General features: G+C 37.6%; 1 protein-coding gene across 3 annotated transcripts in view; it reads right to left on the reverse strand.

Annotated features, from left to right (window-relative positions):
* Positions 1-23,847, reverse strand: part of LOC139120631 (D(1) dopamine receptor-like) — a 70,689-nt gene that overhangs the window by 32,594 nt on the left and 14,248 nt on the right. The window contains exon 1 of one of the 3 annotated variants that reach the window (XM_070685146.1): positions 888-1,712. The exons of 1 other annotated variant lie outside the window; for it this stretch is intronic. The gene's annotated coding sequence lies outside the window, so the exon portion shown is untranslated. Of the gene's footprint in view, positions 1-887; positions 1,713-23,847 lie in introns of those variants that run through there. One more of the 3 variants, XM_070685142.1, reaches the window with a different exon arrangement.

Here is a 23,847-nt window from a genome sequence, read left to right on the forward strand (position 1 = left end):
TTTAGATTGGCTAACAGGACTTGGGCTAACAGTCTCAACGTTGACAGTGAAGTATAGTCTTACTGAAAAAATTGGTTATCCTTTGTTTCGGTAGGGCAGGTATTTTACCTGGATGCGCTAGTGTGGTCGCTAGAGCCATTCGAATGCGAAAAACGGTCACATAAGCTGTCCCAGTGCTATAGGTGACTCAACAGTGAAGCCCTGTGAATTTTACAACGACAGCTGATTGTTGGCGAAGCCGCGCAATACACGAACAGAGCGTCAAAAGACAATAAGGAAGAGCTCGGGTTTACCTTGCATGCCTCAGCTGATGCCTGTGATGCCTCCTCAAATCGCAATACGTACTTGACGTTGACCGTACTCAACCTGTTTACAAGACCGACACGTGACCCTCCGTAGGCCCTACATTCAAAGCACACATACCAAGTGGATATGAAACGGGCAAGACATGCAGAATTTCAACCGCCAATTTTGCTTGAGGGACTTCACCAGTGGCGAGGATTACGTGACTGCGCACACCACACACGGCAATTTGACTGTAAAGTGTGCCCATCAGTACGATGAAAAATGGTGTAAAAACCATTGAGATTTTTGACTGTTACCAAAATAATTACAGTTCTAGGTACTACTTCATCAAGCAGGCGGCTGAAGGGGAAATTATTGTCAGTTTACACGCCAATAAGATAAGTTTTAATAATTTACAAGCGAAGCACTCTCATTCTGTATCCCAGGCGAAAACCATACGCCATACTGACACAAAGGTTAATGCTGTTCTATTCCTCATTTTAACGAACAGAACCAGAGGAATTTACAATTCTGCGTGCTGACATGGAAATTCTACACTACTAAGCAAAGTCAATAGCGTAAATAATAGCGACATGTCTTACCATGGCGAGATCGATTCAAGCAATGTCAAAATGGTGCGGGTATTTCTTCTCTTTGCAAGGATTCGTAGATTGATGTGCAACACGACCTCACAATAAGGTTTTCACGAGTTAGGAACCGACGAAAGCATCGGCAACATCTGTCTGGGAAGCCGGGGAAGTCTGTGAGCGATGTTGTGCCCTGATGGCACGCGACGTGTACACACTTCGACGCCTTCTGCTTGACTGCGCAACTCACTGCTATACGGAGAGTGGTAGTTCAACGGAGCCGGTGCACTTAATTATACTGACAAATATCCACAAAACAGCGCAGTCCCGGCAATAAAATTTCATACCTTCGGCATTTAACAGCGAGGTCCGATTTTCACACTGGGTTGCCGATCATAGTGTTACCTTCGGACGGAGATACCTGGCTTGTGTTTTCGCCATTCCTCATTCACCTGTCATATCCCGTTACGGTAATCGGGCGTTGCTCTCAAAGGCCCTTCGCAAAACAGGAAAGCATATAACAGGTAATAAAAGTGCGAGCCTCCTCTATGACGTGGGGCTGGGTCGATCGCGAGACAGCTGTAGTGCGGAGTGATGCGTATGTCATACGCAAATAGTCGACGACGGGTTCGTGCTCGTTAAACAAGATCAAGCCCCGAGCGTTCGACTCTGGGCTCAGCAGCGCGTCTTCGTAGCTCTGACACTGTGAAACATGATAACACACTATCTATTGGATAACCGGTAACTGAATGTGACTGACAGATATTTGAAACTGTGACAAGCCAAAATAGCAAGGAACTTACATATGGGTCTAATCCTATAAATTTATGTACGCCCTCAGAGCAAATACACTTTCACATGTATATGTAGTGGCGGGCGTGTAATCCCCCGTCCTAATGAACCTTACAGCGCAGGATTACAAAATAGGCAGTTACAATAGGTACGAAAGAATACTTGTCGCGGAGGTATTATTCTGTTGTTGTCAATACCTTCGTGAAAACGGTTTTATCGAGGCCGAGTCTTCAGTCTACAGCAAAGACTGGCATTCACCAAATAGAGGGCCATGTTCCGACAAATCTTAAACGTTTAAGTTTTGTTAACTTGTTCGGTACTGAGACTGTACAAAACGTTCAAAGCAAATTGCTACCAATCATATTTTAGTGGCCGATAGACTAACTTCTTCAAAGGCAGGGTCAATGTACAAAGGCAACCCCTTAGAACCGCGCCAGCCCCTTTGTGCACCGTAACACGATTTTGAACGGCGAACGCTCGTTAAGCTCCGCTGCGATGTGTTACGACATGATCAGAACATCTAAACATGCCCTGTCGATGACCTGCGCACGGTTTATTGTTAGTATCGTAGACAGAAGAATCGTGTCTGCAACCTACGTGTACCTTCCGAACGCCATCGTTTGAAACGAGGCAGTTGCCAAGACAACGGAACATCGACAAGTCTATCACCTTATATGTACTTGGATTTCGTTTGCTTTTTACAACGTTCGATTTGACTCAAGATGAATTGTTTGATTTAACTTGTTTCGTTTGAAATTTATTTCCAGTAATTTATTTCAGACTCGGAAAATAATTTCTCGATGTTTGAAAGTGTAATTCCGCTGCAAATTTTAATCTGTAAACAAGTTGCCTATTGAGATGACTTTCCGCGACTAGACTTGAACGTTTTCTTTCAAACAAAGAAAACCTAATCCAGCACATCTTTGTTCTTATTGTCACTGTACAAACTAGTTACACAAAATCTTTAAACCGATCTTGTCAGTGCTTTCTAAAAATTCTTGAGTTAACCCTTATGAGTGCTACAATTTTTCCCACCAAAACTTTAGTGCAACATTTTATTAAATTTTATGATTTTTTCTGTAATTATTTTGATAATTTTGGCCCAAATGGAAACCACATTTCCTTGCCTACAGTTCTTTATCAAAATTTTGGAAAAAATCTGAAAAAACTTGACCGAGGTATATTCTGTAAAGGTGACAAAAATTGACTTTGGCGCTCAAAGGGAGTTGCCCTCATACACATGATACATTGATAATCAGTATCTAATTCATGCAAATTAAATACTTCCACAAAAACTCTTGTTCAGCTTGTTAGAGTGGGGCAATAACTGCAAGTTTGATAACATTTCCATAATTTTCTAGAAAAAAGCATTTACTTCATCACAAAGCATTAGCCTCGCTAACTTGGCGTATTGTGAACACCATGAAATGTAATGATCGTGAAAAAGTAAATTCAAATTCCGATTTAAAATTCAGTTATCAACAATAACATCGGACATTTAACATGTAGGCTGTGTTGACAAATTGAAAGACGTAGCAGTTCGATAGCACTTTGAGAGTAAAACAAGACATAAAACTATATTTACCGAAGGAACAAAATAGTGGAAAATACGGTCAAAAGTATGGATCTTCAAATGTAGCTAAGATCACAGCCCTGCAAAGTGTTGTACAAGGCGGTCACGGGCTGTGACCTGAAATGTCGCTATATTGGCACAAGAAAGCGAGAATTGATCGAGCGTTTTTTATCGAAAGAGACTATACTTCGTGTCAGGGAAAATGACTACGGAAAGTAGTTGTGACGTTATGTATTTCTTCTGTATTTCTGAGACATACATAGAGACACGCCTTATGTCCACTTCCGTGCATATCGAATACTGGTAGCAAATTAAGTATATCGTGCCTACATGAAAACACAGCACGATTCAAACTTCACTTTTCAGGTTTCGTTTTCATCACAGACTGTGTTTTCGCGTTATTTTATTCAATTTGCTTAAATTAATCAGCAATTACTCTGATATCACATATGGGGATTCCCAGGCTAGGTCGTGAAATACATTAAAAGTGATCAGAGAAAGCAAAAGTCAGAGAGAGAGAGAGAGAGAGAGAGAGAGAGAGAGAGAGAGAGAGAGAGAGAGAGAGAGAGAGAGAGAGAGAGAGAGAGAGAGAGAGAGAGAAATGTTTGTTTGTTTTTTAGCCAAGTTGTGGAGTACAATAAAATGGTTGCCATGAGACATAGAAAGAGCAAATGGTGAGGCCAGAAGCGATGACGCTATAATCTTTTGTTGAAAAAATATTGCCTCCAAAATATGTCACATAACAGTAATCTGGCACGTATGATGTAGCAATGCATTGCGCGTTCTTGTATTTTTCATTACGTCTATCTATGATAAGGTGAGCAAAAGATACACAAAACAAAATTCTTGGCTGGGAGCGATAGCTTTGGACAGCTTTCCGCAAAGTTTTGGTGTGAAAATGTTCTCTCTTAAAATCATTCTAATCATGGCGAATAACCTTTTAATGCTCGAGATAGCCGGTATTAGACCGCAGCGTTCCTATGACAAGCCTACTTAATGAACAACGGCACAGTGACGATTTTTGGTATTCCAAGACTTGCCAGTGTCATTGAAGACTTGTTTTTTCACTAGAGTAGTAGTTTTGTCAGTATCAAAATCATCTGAATGTATATTCGACTCAAAAAGCTGCAGCAGTTCGGCAATCATGGAGTAAATGCACGCGGTTGTTAGTTTGTCATTAAATAACTCCTATGTAATATCATGATGATTCATAAAAATGTCTTGCATTTTTTCCAAACCAACATAGAAGTGTAAATCTGTAGAGTTGACCGTGCGACTCGGGATACGAGGCGACTCTATCCTGAGAATACACAGTTAAAGGTGTCTTTGCTGTTTGACCGAAGTCTGATATTCAATGTAAACCGCATAATTTTAAAATATGTTATGGTGACCACACTTGTGCTACCTCGCCCTGTTTATGGAGGTTTCTCTTCTGCTTCCTCATTCAATTTAGAGGGATCAAAAGATTACATTACAAAGACGATGCTGAAATCGGTAGTGATCCAGCGAATCAATGCTGTCAATGGCAGTGTACTGTACCACCGATAATAATCCTTTCGTCGTACAGTACAACAGCCTCAACTCCGGGAGAGATGTTCTTAACTTCTCTTTTTACTTCCCATGAACCCTTGCGAGAACCTCAGTTACTCACTGCGCCCATTACTTCACATATCACGACAGTTCCTCAAGGGTGAAATTAACGGCAGCTTAACCGGCCATCCTTAATCCGTTTAATCTGCTCGTCGTTACATTTAGCACGTGTTTCCGGTTCTGTGAATTGATTCTGTTCAGCGTGTCCGAACGATTCAAATTCAGCCTTTCAACACGCCCAGTGATGATGGTTAGAGGAGCCAAACAAAGACTTTGAACGGTTGCGTTCCAACACACTGTGAATTCAAAACGGTGTTTTTAGTAACTGTAGAGAAAGGTTAGAGTGTTTGTCATAAGGGTTTATTCGTACAGTTCAGAATCATCACTTGTTGGCAGTGTTTAAATCTATTTCATACAGCAATATGTCTGAAGTTCATCTTTCACCTACCAGGCAATTTCGTATTCTGGACAGTAGTTGTGTTTAACTGATTATTGCGTAGCAGCAAATTTAATGTTGTTTTCTACTATACATTTTCATTGCTTAGATGAAATCGTTTTATTATATGTATGAGATGATAACAAATAACTTCCAAAAAATATATCATGAACGCCGGGTTTCACAACAAGAATAAGACGCTTTTGTAGAAATTATAAAACTCGTCCTAGAAAGAGTCAGAGAATTTACATGATTAAAATAAATGGTTTAACATTTCGTCATTGTTATCACAGGAGCAGAGTGGAGTTTGGTCCATACCCCTTCTGTATACGTGTACAAGATGTAGTGAAGGAGCTTAAATTGAAATTCCTGATTGCAAGTATCTATAGCAACTTTGAAATGCAAGCCACTTTGAAATGCAGGGAGTACGTAAGAGACTAATGCTAATTGAAGCTGTACAGTCTTTCATAAGTAGTGTAGTGGTACAGGGGTCTCTTAACTTTTGAGCACCATTTCAATAACTATTATTATGATTAACGTATCCACTCCAATAAAATTACATCCAGAGTAACGCTCCAACGATTTGCTTTTACTTCCGGTGTTTGATATTCAAGTTCTGAGCATTTTGAAGAGACATACTCAATCATGCCAAACAAATGAAGAACTTGTTGTGGTTGGAGAGTTTTAGCCAGGAGGTCATCCCAGGACAGGGAACCATTTCCACCGTATTGTGAAAGCGTTTGTTAGGTAATGCGGAAGTAAATATCGATGAAGGTGTGTTTATTATTCCAGATGATCTGGCTCGACATGCTCATTTGGTTGAAAAGCTATTGTTAGTGATGTCCCTTGGGTGATTAAATTTAATTCAGAACAAGTACTGACATTGTCTAACAAAATTGTAAAATAATTGAACGACATGAATTTATCCAATTTCCATATTTAGCGAAGAATTTTAAATGTACATAATTATATAAGGACAAAAGACCAATAGGAGATTGAAAAACACAGAAAATCATTAATTGATTCGCAGTTTCGAAGAGACAAGAAGTCTATTCTAACATGGGCATATATACATAAGCGTGTTCAATACCTTGGCTTAAACACCAGGCGTCTTCGTCTGCTTACACCTTAGCATGTTTTGCCAGAGAATTGCATTCTCTCACTTGACCCTAATGCCGGATATCATTTGTATATTGTATTCCCTCCAAAATTAGATCTTTACCAGATACAAGAGTTAGTGTAAACGAATACGACCGAAACTAGCGGAGAAAATGTGTAGGTTGTGAGGCTCATAGTATTGACTAGCTGACTCAGACCTGGGATATCTGTACCGCCGCCTTCATCTGTCGGTTAGCACCTGTGCCTTTATCTTGCTAAGAATAGAATGGCAAGATTTCTGGGCTAGGTTGGCCAGGATCAAAGAATAAGGTTTATCAGAAAAAAAGACGATACATTCCGCCCTGAATGGAGTTATCAGCTGAAGGAACTCGACCCTGCATTGCAGAAAGTTACTCAAATTGCGTGCATTTGTAAAGCCCTCTTGTACAGGAAATTACTAACGAGCATTGCCGATTTAATGGCCTGTCTAACTGTATCTCTAGAGCCATGAAAACTCGCGTTTCAAGCGCATTAATTTTTCAGCACTCCATCTAGTTTACTGTAGTACTTGTTTGTTTTATCTCTGTACTTGAGAAAATGATGACCCTCAAGAATTGATTGTTGCTAATGAATAACAAATAAATCAGAGTCGTGAACGATGACTACCGACATGTCGCCTTGAGCCTCGCTTCAGCGTTGCCGTAAAACGACCGGTTCATGCGTACCAGTCACTTCCGCGTAATCAATTGCGACCGTTGCGTCGATTCATTTGTTCAAAATTATTTCAAAACTTTCATTTCGGGAACGGGTGATCCGAGACGCCGATTCGTCGTGAAAATTAAGTGTCGCCACTGCTCTTTGAGCAGACCGATGGTCGTAAAATGCAGGAAGACAGGGGGAAAAGCCGAAATTCCAAGGTGAAATCCAATAACATATACTGTAAAACCTTATTTTATTTTCTCTCTTAAATTTATTGATGCGAAACTTGAACTATACGCCGCAGGTTCAGATTTTGTGATGCACCGACTCAATACATCAGTAAAACGTTCATCTGCAATTACAATAAAAAGCAACATTCTCTTTCTCTGCCACCGTTCAATAGGGTATTTTTATTCAATCTTTGGAAGTGTACGTGATACCGGTTTTTGTACAATGATGATCGCAAAATAATTGAACGATTATAGTCACGATATCGACTGTGACCATTGATTCAATTACGGGTCTAGTCTCCCTGTCTACCTGCATGCATGCATGAGTCAATCTCCAAGCATGTCTGTCTATCTGTCTCTCTGTCTGGCTGGCTGTCCGTGAGTCCTTCGACCGGTCAGTCAGTATGTCTTCCGATTGATCAAACTTTAATCCCAAGTTGAAAGCAACCGTCTAATTTCTGTGTGCAGTAAGTCTTTCTCTAGTACCTAATGACAATTTAACGTCAACTACTTGATGAAGTTTTCGAAGGAAGGCCAGGGCTGCCAACCCAGGCTTCCTCGCAAAATAAACTAATCAAAACTATAATCACATCGATAATATATGCTTGACTGATTCTGGCTGAGGCTGTACTCTGACTATGGTCGGTAAACCTCACAAAAGTACTCGCATGGAAATATCAGAAACGTTTTGCGAAAAAATCCGAAAATATGATGGAATGATAACCGACATAGGATTTTCTGTGATAAATGTAAGATTACTGGAATGGTTCTAAGATATAATATGAAATTCTTAGGGCAGGGAGGAAATGTATATATCTGAGAGATTTGAGTCCTTACAAATTATTGAAACAGAAATTCTGTTCTGGATTACCAAGAATAATACATTCGGAATGAAATATGGGCTGTATATCATTAGATTATGGATACTTATGAATTTATTTCATACCAACTTCACTATACTGTTACTGGGGAGTTCTACTAATTCCGGAATATGTGTGTGTGTGTGTGTGTATATATATATATATATATATATATATATATATATATATATATATATATATATATATATATATATATATATATATATATATATTATATATATATATATATACATACAAGGAGTAACATTTTTGAACACCGTGACATCCAAGAATAAACGACATCCTTTCCGATAATTTAAGCTCTAAACATTTGCTAGTTTTCCGAAGTAACCATTTTTTTTTAAAGTAGAAAAATTAGAAAAACGAAAATTTTCCGGAACTTACTGTCAGTGTTTGAAATCCAAAATAGTTGTGATTCTCCGATTTACTTTTTATATTTGGGAACAAAACTCTGCTTTTCATGGAATTGAGATGTGAACAGAACTTTTTTAAGCTTTCAAACAGCTTCAGATAGCTTTCAGATCAAAAAAATAAAATAGACTGAAGATTTTCATGAACTGAAGAGGATAACAGTACCGAGGTGTTTCACCAAGTGACCTTAAGAATGATGTTACTATGAATAGACACCGACATCTGATTCTTCGTGATTGTATTGTTACCTGACATGAAGAGATATTTCTACTGGAAAGGTCACGCCTTGACTGTTCCACCACGATAATTCTACATTGTAGAAACTTCTCAGCTGCGAAATGCTAATAATAAAACCACTTAGTTGCCATCTTATTGCATTTCAACTCGGTGTCTGTACCTATCCGCTAGGCTTCTGCATTTTCACCGAATGGCAAGATCCTTCTCCGAGTAGAATTTGACACTGGGGGCGTTTTCAAACCTACACTCGGATCATATTCTATGAGGCATGTCACGTGACTCGATGATCGGTCGGACCGTCTTACAACTTCTGAAGAAATAAGCTTATTCACAGAACGAACACTCACATTTAATTTGAAAATGGATAGGCGTTAAGAAGAGAATACAGTGTACTTTCTATTTCCCAAGGTCGACGACTATCAAAGCAGAAACTCAAGATTTCCCAGATTATACTGACAGGGGACAATATTATTAATGCATGCCAAGTTTTATATCTCTTTCATATTTTAATTAACGAGTGTTGTAAGGTGGGCCTAAAAACATCGCCAGGAAAATGTTCATTCTAATCGTTTCCATGGAGACATGGATTTTTACCCGTTCCTTCGTGGTGGATTGTGATTTCTCATAGGCGTGGGGGTTTTTAATTTATAAATGGAAATCCACAAGTATGGTAACATTTTGAGTTTGGGGCTGTAATGTGAAGCAAAGTTATAATATTGGTTTCTGTTATGATTTGATGCCGATGTAGAAATTTGAAGCTCGTACAAGGAAACGAAAAAAACACTTAGATTATACTGTGATAACAATCATTAAACCTGCAAATGACAACCTTTTACAACATACGTATAAACGAACCCTCAACGATTTGTTCTTAAGCAACGGAACAAGGATAATAAATATTAGAGATGTTTCTTAAATGGTTAATAATTGAAAAAACAATGGTATTTTTTGTATTTGAGGTTGGTGGAACGCCTGCCAAAACTGCGTCACTATTCCAAACCACAGGTGCCAAAGATTTTAAGAATTCACTTCTTCACTAAAGAGAAGTAGATAGTGCAGATACTTTTAAACATCTTGTCACAATTATTATTTATTTTCACTCAATTTTTAGAAGACATGCCATTGTAATTCTAGGTTTGTTTTATACTTTTTGCCGTTGTCTTTGTCCTTCATATATTTTAATACGTTTAATTGTATATTTTGTTCTTATAAGTCTTCCTGTAGTTGTTTAAATTTTGGATTTGTTTTGATGTGTCTCGATCTCCAGGAAAAGAGGTTTATTTTAAAAAGCCTATGGAGTTATCAAGAGTAGTAAATAAAGATTTAAGATAAAAGACTATTGATATAATGCTGTTCTTTACTGTAAACAGAAAGTAAACTAATCCGAGAAAACAAATCCTAGTATTTGTAATCAACTATAGTTACAATCAACGCTGCACAATGAAAGACAATATTTTTATAACAATTCCCATATCTGATTGAAAGATATGTTTGGGCCGCGAAACTTACATGATTGGTAGAATGTGCTTTGGTATATATGTAGCATATGGTATCATACTAGAATTTGACACACCGACGAGGCAATGTTTTAATGGGGTGGACTTTAGTGTGGGGTGAAGTGATAGAACATGGCGTAATTACATTTAGCTTACTATCTGCAATAAACTGATCCTTCTTATGATGAAAGATGTAACTTTATTTGTTGTGATACGATGCGGTGTGGTATTAAAAATCTACTGCTGTGAAGTGCGACTGTTGTGTAACTTGCCACGAATATCCTGACATCTCCAGTGAGTTGCGATATCGAGCAAGGGTAGGGACAGATGGCTAACTATAGTTAGAAGATCTGTCGCTTGCCTTACAAATATATATATATATATATATATTATATATATATATATATATATATATATATATATATATATATATATATATATATATATTTGTATGTAGTCCTGAGTAGACGAGAGAAAAAGACAAGAGTAATATTACAACAGCATTTCTTGCATTTTTGTGTCTTCCAAAGGTCAAAACTGCCACAGGTCAAAAGTCATTCTTTCCGTGCTGCGATTATTTTGAATATAATTCCCCATTCGATTAGAAAAATGTTCAATGGTACAGATTTAGATTATCTCTTTTTGTTTTGATTAAGATGTCATTCTGATTTATCTTGTACTGACTAGCTTTATACATCCACCTTGATTCACTGTCATGCTACCATATTATATGACGATAATTTATGCTGTGTAATGTTCGAAATATGACGAGATACGAAATATTATATCATTTGTAGCGATACCTCGTGTAGTCTTCCGTACTAAATGCTTACTCAAGTTCACAGATTTACATGCCATTCCATTCCATTCGACACCACCTTCCGACCTTGCTTGGTGAATCCATTTAGTTTTGCGCTTGAATATTGGAAATATAATACATAGTGCTTTTAGCCCAAATGTTTTATGTTTCGTAAACAAGATTCTAGTTTTGCGCCCTGGGTAATTGCCCGGCAAAATATGCCCATGGTTGTTATAATTCCCTGAGCAATGCAACTTTGTTACTATTACAGAACACAGTCCCTCTATCCAGGACTGTGTACAGAATAACCAGGAAGACAATGACCCCTGGTTGAGGGTTACGACATGGTGAACCAGAGACTTGATTTCAATTTTGTGTTTTCTCTTCTCTCACGAGAAAAGGCTGGCAAAACCCAGACGGCTTAAGTAACTTGTATCGCAGAAACTGCTTTTGATGATATCCACGCGGATGGTTTATGAACTCCCCCGTTGTGACCCGAGAAATGATTGAGTCGAGTCGTAAACACGTTTTCATGACTCGTGGTCAGAAAATAATTTTCTGAAGTGTGTATGTGTTGCTTCGATAAGAAGAGTGCATGGTATTTCAGAATTTACCAGATTCAGGCGTTTAGTAGGAGGAAAACACCATATTATTTGACTGAAATGTTTACTTCAAGACAAAATGTGAATGACCTATCTGGATATTTTCATTGATACACTGACTTTGTTTTGTTTGTATTATTGTTTGACGTTTAATTTTGGCATTCCAAGATATTGTTTTAACAGATGGGAGTCTATGCGATTCTCGGCGACTGTTAGTTACAGACGGAAGCTAATGTGATCTGTTTATCTAATGTATGCTTGTCACTGCATATGTGTGAGATACGTGCAGTTTGTGTCTATGTGTAGGGGGAAATTTGCTTCTCACTGTATATTTTAATAACTTTACATATGTTTAATAATTTTACGTGTGTTAGAAAACGACTCGTATGTCGTTATATAGAAGCTAACAAATAAATAGGAATGAATTATTCATTAAAATAATAACGATTTATTCATTATATTCATCGTACAATATAAGGTCCCATCTGATGTTCATGCTGTGATGAAATTAATAAAATCGTTAAACCCCAAACAACAGCCATCATCAACGATGTACACTTTAAGTACACTTATCAGTTAGGTCTTACGTTATGTACTGCTTAGGTAGAATGCACCTAGGGGACATTTATTGGGAATCTGAAATTATTAAAGTTCTTTGCTGATCTTCTGCTTGTCAGCTTACTGTGTTGACTCATTTTGAAGCCTGTTACCACGTTGTTTTTTGTGAATTAGGTAATTTGTTTCTCGAATACAAATTACGTAACGTGACCCCAGAGTTTTGCTCTTGATTATGAAACAGGGAGGTTTCAAGTGTCCTTGAAGAAAGTTTACGCAAAAATTTAAAACACTCAATGTCAAGGCGTATATTACTTTATCATTAAAGCGACCGCTTGCCTTATGCACTACAAGAATGTCTCTTTTCATGGGGACATATGTGGACGATAGCAATTAACTTTTGATGATATTTTTATAATCTTTGCTCTATAAAAGAATTAAATTTTCCTATGCTTCTCCCTAAAGTATCCTGAAATATATCATTAGTCTCGTCATCATAAGAAGTGAATACTGTACAATGTGCAATGTTATTGTTGAAAAATGAATTTTAGTCCATACTTAGATGATAACTTTGTATATTACCCATAGTGCATCTGTATTGACAAGTTGAGTAGAACGATAAACTGTTTTACAGACAAAAAAGAAATAGTGGAAAATACATTTCAAAAATCACAACTGATGGAGAGAGATTTAAAAAACACAAAACGGCCAATCCAGGAAGAGCTCACAAAATATTTACACCGGTTACGCCAAGTTTTAATTCTTTTAAGAATATCAACGGCTTGTAAATGTACAGAGTTAATATGTATTCACTCAGCAGTTTTGCTTTTGTGATGTTACTACGTCTAAGTTACGCTATGTTAAATCTTGTACTGAAATTGTCTTCTAGATAAGACATAACCACATCTTCTGACTGATATTAGTGCAATAATATTTCAGAAGGACTCCTTGAGATGTAGCAGGTGTGTGGCCATTCTATCCTAATGTTTATCTCTTCCTTCCATAGAATGGACAGACACCTGTTTCATCTCAATGAGTCATCCTTCATATAATCCTGATTTTATGTCAGGCATTTCATTCTCTCATAAAAATTTTGATTCGCGGCTGTTTGTTGTGAACTATTTGTGCGGTGTGATCGTTTCAGTTCCATAATAGTTACACATGGATGGATGAGTCAAATGAATATGTTTTACACAGCCTTATTAAGCACGATGTGTGCAAAGTAAACATTTCTATATAGTTTTACAAAAAAAGTAAGTTTACACACTGTCATAATGTATGAACTGGGAACTACCAGAAAGGAGGGATTTCCTTTCCGTCGCGGGGAGCCTATGAGTGTGCGTTCAATAAAAGTGAAACGTCTCTGATTGTGAAGCATGGCTTTTTTGTGCTTCCCTGCGAAGAAAACCAATTCATTTTCCAACAGATTCACAGCTCTGTATTCGCACCTAGTACAATAGCGTAAAAGTGTTTCGCTGAGTTCAAATTTCTGACGTTAGAGGGGACTCAGAATGAAAATTAAAGTAATATTGTATACGTAAAACCTCATCAATTTTTATTCTATGAATAATTTCTTATACAGTATCCACATTACCAGATGGCCATTTTCACAATATTTTCGATCAAGCCCGTCTGGACGTTTGTACCTTTACGGGCATAGAATTTTCGATATAGTCATACAAGAAACAGCTCATTCGAAACATTAAGGTTACGAATGTTTTTAATCTCTGGTTTCCCGACATGATATAAATATTTAGTAGGATGGAAAGACAGATTCATGGCACCTTTGTGATCATACATTTCACTTTTACAAATCTTGGGCCCGTTGATGAATCTGCCATTCTTTCCTGACTTGAGTGGGTGGGGGGGGGGGGTGCGTCAATGAATTTTTATCGGCAAAGGTTTCTGTAAATATTAATGCAATTGTGGTTTGACTGTAAGTGACTCTGTGCATAAAATTTAGACTTTGACAGATAGCTTTGAAATTGACGCATGACTTTTTTCAGATCATTTATATTTCTTTGACGCCATGTTCTTTTCCATGGGGTGACTATGCAATCTCGCCAAGTGATTTCGATTTGGCAATGATACAGCTGAGCTTGGTGAAATTTGGAAGGTGATATAATACTGCAGACTTTTTCAGACATCTTGTGATTGAGCTATATTTCTTTGAGTGCCTATAAGGATGCATGAGACCGATTTTATGGGTTCTCAAAATGAATGGCTTCCACATGTCACTTATATTTACGATAACAACATTTGTATACATTTCACAAATCTGCAGGGTTTCCACAATGAGCTAACCGAAGATCAGTTTGTCTCGCGCTTTTGGACACTATAAGCGAGTCGACACGGGAATGTCAGGTCATGTAGACTCCTTACATGCTAACATAAGTGACTTTCCATTAAAGTACTGTCAGGACAAGAAAGAATAAGACCTGTGATTAATGAGCATGTTGTCTCTCATCAACCTCTACTTCTTAAAGTGAAGACGTTTCGAAAGTGTCAGCGTCAAGTTGCACTCCTGGTATACGCAGTGACAGGGAAACAAACACATAGAGAATTACATGTCTGGATTCAAGCTGCCAGGTCACAAGGTCACCTTGAGCCTAGTCCCTCAATAAGGGACCGTACCTTCTCTTGTCAGTAGAAATTCACAATTTGAATCTCTAAGTAGAAATTCACCCTAAATACAACCTACATCTTAAACAGGAAGATGCATTGTATAGTCTAGTACGGATTATGCTATCTTTCCAATGTAGACATTATAACATTAAAATATCTATCCATTTAAATCACTTGATTGCGCATTTCAAAAAAAAATATAGATGCTAGATTTAGTAAATGGTATAGTTCGATACATTATAGTATGTCAGTGTTTATTTCTCAATTCGATTAGAACGTAATAGTCAAAGAATATTCAAATTTCCGGTACAATTCGCTGTTTCTCATAAACGACAGATTAATTAAAATACACAGACGCGGGGCTGCAATGAAACAATATGGATAGGATTGGGGAAATATTATTCCGTATGAAACTGGCAAGATTAGGTTACTATGTCAGAACCGATGTGCATTGTTATTGATACGGATCGCTAAGGAAAGGGACGATACTTTTTATGTAAGAAATGCCAGAAATATCGGAACACATCAATCCAATACGAGTACATTGTAATTCATTCATTTTCTTGTAATATTGTGCGACAAGCTTTGTTTTCCTGAGCAAAAAGTTCATTTTGACCTCTAGCTTATGATCTCTATCTATAGAGCGTCTAGAAGACCTAGGTAGATCCTTGATAAGTGCAAGTATGGGAGTTGTTAGCCTGATTTCTGTTCTTGATTACTTTAAATGGGACACAGACGTGCAGGATCAAATGCTGGTTCAACATTTCTTGAATACCAATGATTTCTCAGACTATTGCCCGAATGACTCCCCTAATCCAGTGCTTTAATGCAAGGTTTGTTCGTAGTCAATACAAATTTGGACGTTTGTTCTCGCATTGCTGTTCTAGTGTGGTTACCATATCAAACTTTAACTTGCGCAAGCGTGTAGTGGCTCTCTAAGTAGGCCGGGTCGTGGATGCCTAAGTCTGAGATACAGGTCATGCATCGACCGTTGGTGGCTGCAAACTTGATCCAACCAACTACTATGTAAATAATATAAGAAAATGTAAATAATTTGAAATATACAACTCATTTCCCCCTTTATATTCAATGTTTCTCCTATTTCCATTAATAATTTATTTCCAGCTTAATTTTATACATAAATATCATTCAAGACATCCATGTTTAAAAATATTCATCAGACCAAGTCGGCCACCGAAATTAATGCGCCTAAAACCCTGATAAAAATGATCAAAACTTATTTCAGTAAAACCATCTGCAAAATGGCAACGGCAATCAGATTTCCGTGATGTTCGTGCAAAAGTTTGTGTAGGTGCGTGAATGAGATCCGTCACGTGCGTAATATGTCTGATCATTTATCGTATTTATCGTAATATGGTTCATTATAAAATATAAACAATTACCGAGTAACGATTAAGGACTGTTCAATGATACAGGCAAGAGTTTGAGCAGATCAGTTGCATTGGATCAGAATTTGCATTCCCCCCCGACTTGAGTCTAACATGGATTTCTTGGAAACAGCGAAAAGTCAAGTTGAACTTTCTCAGAATCTGATATTTTTAGGTCAGGCTAATGATCACGATCCAGTATTGTTTGTTTAATCAAGACTCGACATATTTATCACATGGAACGATTTATAAACACAAAGATGTGACACGAATACTGAAAGGTGGTATTGTAGCAAACTTCACGACATTTCGTACAGGATAGAGGTTCTCATTTGGAATTTTTACAATAAAAATCCAACAAAAGAACGAAATCATTCCAGTGATCACCTGAGCAGAAATGTCACTACCATTCACGGCGTGCTTTCTAAATCTCCAGCGTTGCATTCGCGTACATGCGCAATCGATTGCACGTACGTAACGATGTTGGCAAACAGATGCATCCGTGACATGAAGTGGTCTCCTGATAATGTTGCATCGAGAAAATGTAACTATGAGTGGATTGTGAAGTTTTGACCTCAATCTACCACGTATCCAACAATTCAAATATTGATAAACTTTATTGGAAAAAACTTCTAACGTACTTCGATCAATGCTTTAACCAATGTGTGTTCAGCTGTCCCTTAATAACCGTATGAAGTCAAAAATTTACTCGTCTATTACTTTGTGATGTTAGAGATAGGTGATCATCGAATCATCTAAAAAAGCAAAAATCTAGACCAGCTTTGGAAAGGTAAGCAACCTTAAAGTCAAACCGACTACTGACCGACTACGGTGCAAATCAACCTCTATGGGTTATAACCAAAAGAAAGTTACCCCGAAACCTGTGAGTGGAAAGTGTATATGTACGGGTGGTAAATGTTCCAAAGATAACCGCTGCAGACATAAGGATTGGTGTTTCACCGGATGCCGTTACACGTCGAGACCTTATCGATGCTATGTTCTGTATCTTACCCCATCATATATTTTCATAGCCCGACCATTAAACTTCAAACCAGAAGTATCCGTATTCACTTCAGAGATTTTCACTTAGTTGCAAAGTATAATTTGTATAACTTTCGATCTTCTTCAAACCCCTATTTACAGTGACTGGAGAAGAATCCTACAGGTGACATTGCTTAGCTAAGTTTCTAAATCCATTCAGTCAAATTGTCTTGTAACTCGATTTCAATTTTTTCAGTGTCCAGTTTTACCAATGGACAAAGATCTCGTTGGTAAAGAGTATAGAAAATGATAAAATAAGATATTATTATGCTGTCAATATCTCCCGTGATGTCCTCAGCTGTTTATACCATATCAGATTTATTTCTAGAAATAGATAAATGAAAAGCGAGGATGCTTCACTCAGCTCCCAGCTTCGGCAGATACTGGCTTGCACTGAGAGCGCTACTTATGAGTGAGACGGCGATCGTTCGGAATGCCGCCAAGCTCTGTAAGAATAGACAACGGGAGCTCATCGCGGTATTTCTTCACACGCTGGCGTGAAGATCGCTATCAATGTAGTAAAATAGTTTGCTTCTCATAACGTGATCATACTTCCCTCTCCTTTCTCCATCGACAATCTAGGTCATATCACTGTCACGTATTGAGAGATACGAGATCCCGCTTTGGTCACCTTTTCTCACCCATACAATGGAGCAGACAGATACACCCACGTATAATGACGTCAACAGATTTGTCCTTCACATTTCTACATCGATAGGGCATTAAAAACGCCAATAGAGCAACGAATCTGAGAAACCATACTGACATCAATGAAAAAGAATTGTCGTTGTTACAGATATAATTGGTCTTCTTTGCAGGGTAACTTTTCTATGAATAAACACAGGAAACCTTTGGAAAATAAAGTTGCTAAATGAGCATCGTACTGAAAATAGCCACACACTGGACAAGGACACCAAGATAGTATTTTCTTGTAAATTAGTGAGCAGGACTTCATAACAAAATGATTATTCCGCAAGAAATCTTCCGAGTCCTTGAGTTTTTTTTCTCCGAATGCCATTTTTGAAATGTTTAAATCTGTCCTCGATATCACCAATGTGAACACTTTCAAACCCGACTAATGCGACTCACTATTCCCACAGATTAGAGAAAGATTAATTTTCCGGATAAAAGTGAACAACAATAATTTATGGTGTGACAAAATTGGTTTCGAAAAATTAATGCGATGAACGCCTCCCAAATAAGTCATATTCTCCGAATGCACCTTTCTTAAAATAGATCGACGAGGTGAAAGGTTAAAGTACAAAATACATTACCGGGTTTAAAGGTCAAGCGATAGGCTTTTAATTTAATGGCGCCAAATTGTGTTTAAGGTTTGAGCAGACTTTGAATCGTTAAAGATAATTTCAGAATTAGTTACTAGAAATGTAATTTGTGAACGGAATGGCCCTAAGGCAGTATATCTCCTAAAATCGATAAAATAAATTGCTTTCTTATCCACCTATCAGAAGAATGCATCCAGACTCGTATTTTTTAATAGTTATGAATATTCAAATAATTTCTACGGATCATGATTTTGACCAGTAAATACTCAATCTTGTTAATTTCATTATAAGTTACCTGCACGGTTTCAAACGTGTGGGACTGTTTGACATAGACTTTATGGAATTCCCAGCTAATTTAATATATCTGCCTAGTATCGATTAGATTAATTATTACACATATCTCTATAAATTTTGGGCATCATTTTACAAATGGTATAGCCACAAACTGATGACGTCAAAATCGCCGTACACAAAACACAGACGCCCCGTAATTGCGGCACTGACTAACTAATAAGGTTAAAATAATATAATTTGCACTTTCTTCAAATCACTGTCACAATTTCCGACTGCTTAGTTTTTGTATCGGGTGAAGTACAGTGGGGGCCAGGAATTGGGGTTAGCTGACCAAATTGTCGGAACGGAGCGAGCGAAGCGACGAGCGAGCGAGAGTTCCGACAATTTGGTCAGCTAACCCCAATTTCTGGCTCCCACTGTGCTTCACCCGACACAAAATCAAGCAAATGAAGACCATCACAGACTTTTTAGGGTTAGGGTTAGTTAGTTCATGTGATCGCGGCAATAATTCCGTCTCATTCCGGGTACAATATGTCCCCTCTCACGTTTTATTCATCAAATTGTTGTCATCTACAAACTGACCCCGACGGCAATGGCCATATTGACCCTTTTCAATATAGCCATTGCCAAAGACGGCACACAGTTACATAACAGAATTCAGAGTTCATTCAAATGCAAATAATAATCAATATGACGGTCAAAAAATCTTTGTATGTTTTCATTTGCATTACTTCTTCTACAGACTGAAAATCACACCTGTACATTAGTTCAAACTCTGTTATTGATTGGTTTAATTTTTGGTCCACAATTTTTTCCCTTTATCTTTGCGATCATGCCTCCCAATAGATTTTTAGCCAGGCTTTACTATGGAAATTTATGAATACACGGATTTAAAAAAAAACAACAACTCTATAATTAAAAAGTTCCGGAAGTCCAAATACAGCTTGAGTCGACACAGTGACAGACATTTGGTGATTGGAGTCATTGGTCGCGATATTTGTGCTTGCTTTTTAATTTCTGTTGACCGGCGTACGTAATGCCAATACTTTATCGAATTTTTCCTCCAGGTTACAGTATTATTCTGATAGGTGACAGGGGCCTTATTCTTCGTTGTCCAAGTCTCCTCAGTTCTCTCATTTCACCGCTAATCATTGTCTTCATTTTGTGGATCCTAAAACCTTCGCCCACACCAACACCTTTGAAGGCATGTGGATCCATGTCATGCGAACTTGGATTTGCTTCACATCTTCAGACTTATTTCCAACTTATCTTTATGAGTTCATGTGGCGGAGGCGTTTCGACGAGCTGAGGCGTGGATTTTACTTGTTCAACGTATTTCAATTCTCTGTCCTTCAAGTTTACAGTCCCCTTCATCGATTCATTGCAACTCTGCACATAACACCATATTATGCCAAATGTTTTGAGATGGTCTAAAAACTAATATCACGCCTAAGTTTACAACTCAGGAGGCCACTGCCGCTGATGTGTGACATTGGAATGCACAAACCAGACGAAGTTTGTGCTAGTGACAGTGTATGGAACTTAATTTATTATATTTGCAGCGAATTTCGTTCGCTTCTGTACTTAATTCACTTCGTCGATGGGTGAAATTTTTATGTTATTTCCGTGGCATATCCAACGAATTGTTGTTCACGTTTTCATCTTCAATAGTAATGAAATAATGCATTTCATACATGTTGAGTGATGAACCACTTTTATATAAAAGTGTATCCCGTCAAAAACGAAACACACACCTTTCGTATTGTAAAAAGCAGCAAATGACAAATTCAAAAATAAATGTCAAACACAAAGTTTTCAACATATAAAACATCCTAAACAAGTGCCAATTTTATACTTTAACTGTGCAAATACAACAAATAATATGAAAAATATTCAAACAATAACAAATCTGCACATACAACAAACACGACAATGCAGAGAATAAAATAAAGAGGCAATAAGGCAATCAATGCAGAGGCATAAATTCAATAAAAGAAGGAAAATGCGTAAAAGACTTTCAAATCATTACAAGTGAACATTATAAATTAATCAGTTCCTGCTTAGTATTATCATCCTAACCATTATATTGAACATTGCATCCCTTTCTGGCAACTTGTTCTCGTGGAGTACAGGTTATAGGTAGTGCTTCACATGCTGGAGGTGCGTGGTTCGACCCCCGGCAGCGGTAACAATTGTTGTGTAAAAAAAATGTAACTACAAATTAACACTTCACTCCCTTGTCATAAACCAAACATTGCTTCCCATCTAGGTACCAGCTGGCTGAAGAAGACGTGGATAGAGTAATAGGATACTACAAAATGAGGGAAAGGGAGTGAAGATAGTAAATTGGGACCCTTCTTTTCAATCATTTCCCCCTAAGTTTCCAAGCCCCCATTCCTAACTCTTACCCCCAAAATAATTTATCGCCCCTTTTAGAACGTAACCTTTGACCTCATTTCCATAAGTACGCAGGTCTTTGACGTCATCAGTTTGTGGCTATACCACTTGTAAAATGGTGCCAAATTGTGCGCGCGATCTGTTTCTTTTGGTATTTTTTGTTTGTTTTATATGTCTTAAAAACGTTAAAAGTGAAGGCAAGTGCAGCTTTCAAAAAAGAGAAAAGTAACGTCAGTAGATGACAAGAAACAAATCGTAAGAGCCAGTGTTCTTACTTCAAAACAATCACATAAGATACACCTGCAGCTCAAATTTATGGAAGGACATCACTAAACTGGTGACACAGTCCTTCTCGTGATATGAACAGAACATGCGCAGGGGTAGCAAAGTGAGAACCCCTTCAATCTGAATACGCTGAATTTCCTTTGTCCAGGATCCGTTGTCCTCTTTCGAAATTCAGATAATCGCCCGCGAACGAGGACTAAAGAGATCCTAATGCTGTCATCATTTTCACAAACCGATTGTGAACGTGTCGGAGCTCTCGTCTCCAGTGCAATGCAAACCAGTTTTTCGCTCTTTTTGTGGAGTTGCAGAGAAGAGAGATATGAATTGTCCCGTCACTGTCAATGAAGACGCTATGGAACGATTACCCATTAGTGAGTAATTTCATTTGGGTCGATAACACCGCAATCACACTTACTTTATCGTGTGAATCTGTAATAACCGCATTTGTGAATTCCTTTTTGTGCGATATATGAATCAATCAAAGTGACATTGATGGTTCGTGGTGCCAAACTATTTTTTTTCGGGAAACTATCTTCCTAAATCACGTGATAATCGAAAAAAGAAGGCAAACACATGAGTGGAGCTCTAACGGTAATTTTTCTATCTTTCAATGCCGGTGACTTTCACCTCATGCATGATTTCGATAAACCTTGGAATACAGATACTTCAACGTCCCATTGTCGTGATACGCAATTTTCTAGGGGACATTTCCATTAAAGAGATTAAAAATTTTCAGTTGCACGTTAACTGAAGATGAGACAAAAAATACAATCCAATGTAGTGATCAACCTACTGGCAATCATACAAAAAAATCACAAAAAATCCTTCAATTTTAAATGCTGCTAGACGCAACATTACCGCCAAGGGAAAAGTACACAATTTGTGATAGTTGGACAATCGTTCTCATACGCTATCTAAACGAGGCATTTTCCTTGCCTTCCTTTTTTATTATTACAGGTTGCTATAATTACCCAGCACTTCAGGAAATATTAGACCAATTTTGAGACTGAAATATTGGTAAAGCAATAAAACCACGAAACTGTGTTCTGCAATTGACGCTAACGATATCTTGTAGTGTTGAAGCGAAGCATCTTGGAAACAGGAATTATGATGTAGTAGTTTTGCGCGATATAAATTCAGAATGTATTCGATGCCAAAAATAGACAATATGAGTATAGTGCTGTCGAATGAGGAGAGAAAATTACTATATATTATGCATGATATTAGGGTCTCTTTTCTGTCGTAAAATACAGTGAATAAAACTATTTGCGCGTGCGTACTGTTTGTGCCAACAAGTATACTGGTAGAGCACTTGATGTTGTCACTTGTATTTACCGCTAAATCATGTCTCTGTGTCGTATCAGCATGAATGTAATTTGTGCTGCGTCTGTCACGAGACCAAGTTGAGTGCCTGATGCAGTACAAATGATATGAATGGTGATACGACACAAGAAACAGGCGATATGAGTAATAACCGATTTGTACTTGTTACATACCCATGCCAAGAATTGTGCAAATGATAGCAAAAACCTTAAATTTTATGGCTTTATTCACTTGGGAACTACAGCAAGACAATTGCAACACTTTATGATTCAATATACAATGAGAGTATAAAGCTATACAAATATCCTTGTTGATGAAAGTATTTCAATTTTTTTATGTCTGCAACATCGCAAAGTAGCCGGAGACTGGCAGCCATTTTGCTTGCCTATTTTCGTTAATTTCAAGTTGGAAATATAGTTCTGGAACACTCCACAACTGATAATATTTATCGTACAAATATTACAGAAAAATATCATGTGATATTTTATTTATATACGTCACCAGGTTAAGGGAAAGGACAAGCCTTGGATTCAAATCTCAACATGAGGTAGTTGGTTGCGTAGTCGACTGGTGAGTTTGGTTAGTTAGTTAGTATTACTAAGTTGGAAGAGTAGTACATGTGTCGTCTACATTTGAGCAGATCTATCAAATATTCTCTGCTCAGGTATTTTCAAACTGATCATGATAATTTCCTGAAACGATCTCAGTCTTTTGCTTCGTGCAGTTGCAACGAACAGGAACGAGCAAAAATACCGTGGGCTGGGCTGGAGATGAATATGTAAAAATAAACAAACAAACAAATTGCTGCTGTACACAATGCTCTGATTTACATCCCTGTGACTGGGTATCAACACTATATAGCAAAGAGTCTACTGATTTTCAGACCTTAATTAAAGAAGCAAAAGTCGTAATTTTTAATAACTTTTACATTATTTTGTTT

Source organism: Ptychodera flava, chromosome 20, assembly GCF_041260155.1.
Source record: "Ptychodera flava strain L36383 chromosome 20, AS_Pfla_20210202, whole genome shotgun sequence".
Taxonomy (NCBI): domain Eukaryota; kingdom Metazoa; phylum Hemichordata; class Enteropneusta; family Ptychoderidae; genus Ptychodera; species Ptychodera flava.